The sequence below is a fragment of the Cupressus sempervirens genome, chromosome 2 (genome assembly GCF_028749045.1).
Source record: "Cupressus sempervirens isolate cs-2001-9-10 chromosome 2, ASM2874904v1, whole genome shotgun sequence".
NCBI classification, from domain to species: domain Eukaryota; kingdom Viridiplantae; phylum Streptophyta; class Pinopsida; order Cupressales; family Cupressaceae; genus Cupressus; species Cupressus sempervirens.
In genome coordinates, this window is record NC_143119.1 from 673,519,669 (window position 1) to 673,524,021 (window position 4,353).

A 4,353-nucleotide genomic window follows, 5' to 3' on the forward strand; every position below is an offset into this window, starting at 1 on the left:
AACTTTTTTTGTTGTTTGTCCTATGCGTAAAAATGCTTAAAATGGTCTAAATCCTACGGAACCACTAAAAGTCAAATTTTGATTTATACTAAATAGAAATTTAATTAATGATGCCTTTAGAGATAACTAAATAGGATTACTGAAGCGATGGAATCAAATTTAGGTGTCTACAAAGGGAACTCTATGTACCAAAACAAAGAATAAAAAAGTGACCCAAGCATAAGGATGGGTGCCCTTAAGGGATCAAAACAAGACCGAGCTTCCTAGACTGTCAATAGTCAAAACAAGGGTCTAAAAAAACATCAAGCCTCCTAAACTATCAATAGTTTAGAGAGATATCCAAAAGAGACTAAGCCCCTAAGAATTGTCAATAGTTCTAGGAAACTAGAAGGAAAGAGAAAGAGAGATAAACATAAAATAAAAATCCATAGACTTGGGAATAACTTAGAAATCATACCAAGCACTTAAGGCTAAAGTACTCCAAGCTATACACAAAATTTTTATTTGCAATTTATGGTCGAAGGATGAGTGGAGAGTATTCCCTTATGTTAAAGTGAATTCAAACACCTTAATAGGAGCAATTGCATTAATTTTTAGTGTACCTCCATCCACTAAAGAACATTCCACTAGAGATGCCCCCAAAAAGAGAAACATGTAAAGGGAAATAAACACACAAGAAAAGGAGAGAACACAAAGGGATCTACTAACTTTAGGTTTGGTAGAGTCATATGATAATATCTAATATTATATCAAGTATGAAATATCATCATTCCCCAAAAGAAGTAGAACTACAACACAATGGAGGAAAAGACACATAAGAGTTATGAAAAAAGAGTCTTTTTGTACCAAAAAGAATTGGTGCTACCATATCATAAGAAACCATTAAGGCTATACAAGATAATTGGTACAAAAACTAACACAAGTATGACATAAAATATTAAAAAATATAGAAGAAAAGAAATACAAATAAAAGAATGTATACAATAAAGTGATAGTGTTATCCTCCTGTGCTCAATAAAGAACCAAGGATTGTCTAAAGCAATCAAAACATATAGAAAAAGCAGAACACAAGAACACAGACTACCATGGTAAATGAATTCCACATCAAGTTTTCCACGTGCCCCCCCATCTCGATCTAAAATGCTAGGGGAAGGATGGCGACTCGTGAGAGGTACAAAATCCATCATGGTAGAAATCACAACTAGTTCTAAGTAAGGACTTTGAGAGTCACTATGCTCATTACAAGGAGTGATTGTAAGTTGCATGGAAAACATGTTAGGAAAATCACTATCCATATCAATTACTTCTTCATCACTACTAACATGTCCATCATCTGAAGTATCTTCCATATCAAGATTAATATAATCTAAAATATGAACAAAATCATCATGTTTATCCATATGCATAGTGTTACCTTGTTTAGCTTCCTTTGAAGATTCATGCATGGTTTGAACAAAGGAAGGTAGAGGTTGAGATGAAGATGGAGGTTGAGAAGAAAGAGAATGAGCTTTATCCTTATCTTTATCTTGATAGTTCTTGAGACATTGATGAGCATGTTAGTTACAAATAGTCTTACTAGATAAACTAGAAGGATTAGGATCAACTACCATAGATTCCAAAGAAGGATTAACAATAGGTTTAGGTATAGGAGCTAAAGGAGTAGATGTAGAAGGTAAAGAAAGTTTAGAATTCAAAGGAACATATGGAGTAGACAAGATAGGTACAGGCGAATAACCCTTAGGAGACTATGTTCCATGATCTTGCCTACTTTATATTTTTGATAGTTTCTATAAAAGATGATCAGGATGAGTTGGTGGTTTTTCAGGACAAGATGGCAAATAAAATTCAATCTCAATGCAATCTCTAGGACGCAATGACTTGTAAAGGGAATGATTAATGGTGACAATTTCTCCAATACGAGGAAATTTAAGGCACTTATGGATAGGAAATGCTACACCTTGCATGGAAGAAAGCAATGGAATAGCAAGCTTAACTTGAAATTGATTAGAACTAGGAATAACAAGAAATATAGTATAAAAAACTTTATTAGAAAGAGAAGTTGGTGAAGTGATAGAACCTCGAGGATGATAAAGAAAACCATTACAAGTTTGAATCCATATAGGAGTTTTATCATAGGTATCTCTATGCAACCCTTTGTTGAAAAGGTGTTCTTTAGTGACAACATTCACAGCAGAAGAGGGATCAACCAAAGTACCACAAGTAGGAATATGAACAACTCTAACAGTGAAGTAAAGAGGACCATTAGGTGCCTTAAACATATTAGACTGACTAACTGTAGTAAGAGATGTCTATTTAGGTTCAGGTAGAGAAGAGATTGGAAGTTGAGGTTCCAACTCAACACGTGATTCACTTCTTCTATATTTTCATCATAATTATTATGGTGGTCAGAAGAAGAAGATTGATTAATAACATTTGTTAAGTGTGAAGGCAAAGGATTAGTATAAATATGAAAATTATGATTAGGCGACACAACATATTTATTCACATTATTAACTTAAGCATCAATTGATATAGCATTAGACCCAATAAGGCCATGAATATCAATATTTGAAGCATAACACCTTTGAGTATCATGACCAGGTTGATGGTGGTATTGACAGAAAGCATTTGAATCGAAGGAATTAGGCAATGGTTTACTACTATATCAATATGACAAATAGAAGGAAATTTAAGAATTCCAACATGAATCAATTTAGTCATCACCTCAAACAAAGGTTCAGATAATTGAGTGTGCTTACAATTGGGATGATACATAGAGGAAAAAGTAGTTGTATCTTTAGATATATTAGCCACTTGATTAGCAATTGTATTTGTTGACTTCATTTGATTAAATTGTTAGGCTTAGTGAACTTGTTTGAATTTATGGTTGCATCACTCTTATCACTAGAAACATGAGTAATCATAGTAGAGCTCTTGAGATAACTCACTTGTAACTAGTACTGGTGAAGCAGTGCACACAGATTTGAAAATGAGGTATACTTAGTAAGGAGAATCTTGTCTCCAATGCCTTTCTATAAATTGGAAAAAAATATGTGTTTAATATCATGATCAGGCACAGGATAAGAAATGTGAGCATACAAATGTTTAAATCTACTAATAAAATTGGTAACTTTCTCTTTAACATTTTTCTTACAATGCATTAAATCAGTTAAAGAAATCTGTGAAACAATATTATTCTAAAATTGTTGAATGATAGAAGTAGCAAGAGTTTGTAAGGAATTAAGCAACATCGTTACAAGGCTCTATCCCTAAAAGTATGTGGAAACAACTTATCCACAAGTCTATAGTCGTGAGCAAAATCACTACATATAGTCTGGAAATTTTTAACATGAATCACAGGATATTCCTTACCATTACACTTCTCAGGACAAGGTACCTCAACATGTTGTGGTATAATAACATGTAGGATATCTAAGGAAATGGGATTAACAACATCACATGTAGTAATGTTGAACTTAGATTGAGTAAGGTAAGCCATTTGTTGTTGCAATGCAGTGACATTTTGAACCAAGCTACTAATAGTAGGATCAAAAGATGTGATAATAGGCATAAGTATGCTAGATGTATTAGGAAATTTTTAAGAACTGAAAGGAATAGTAAGGATGTTGGCATAGGATTAGAAGGAACGGGTAAAGGGTTCAAATATGTGAAAGGAACTGCATCATATGAAGGTGATGAAGAAGGGATGGAAGTAGGAGGAACACTCATAGGAAGCAAAAGGCTAGGAAGACCAAAAGGAGTGGACACATGTATAGAAGTAGTCATAAGAGGTCGAGCATATATAGGTATGCTAGAAAGAGTGTTGGAAATTGGAATAGAAGGTTCAACAATTGTGGAAGGAGGAGGATATCCTAACTCTTGAGTACATTTCGTCAAAGACTTAACATGAGTATCAATAAGGTGAGATATACTACACAAGATAGAAATATTTTTAATTAAGGAAAATAGGTTTTGAAGGGTGCCTGAAACCCTTTACACATCAAAATATTTTCAATGGAGCCCAAACAAAAGATACAACAAACTTGAGGTGAAAAAGGTCACCAACCAAAATAAGGTGACCAAGGTGGCCTCACAGATAACACAGTAACTACTGCCATCAAATAAAAACTCAATAAAACCATTTAGGAACCTTTAATCCCAAAAGAGTGAGATCTAAGAAGTCAATCAGAGGACTCTTGGGAACATTTTTATTTTTTTCTTTAACCTTTGTCCAACCCTCCTCCACTAGAGAAGCCTCCTCCCAAACCAAAGCATCGACATCTAACCCAGTCGGAGAAATAGGCAAAACCACACTAGAAAGATTGCCCACAAGAACCCAACCCACAAAGGGAG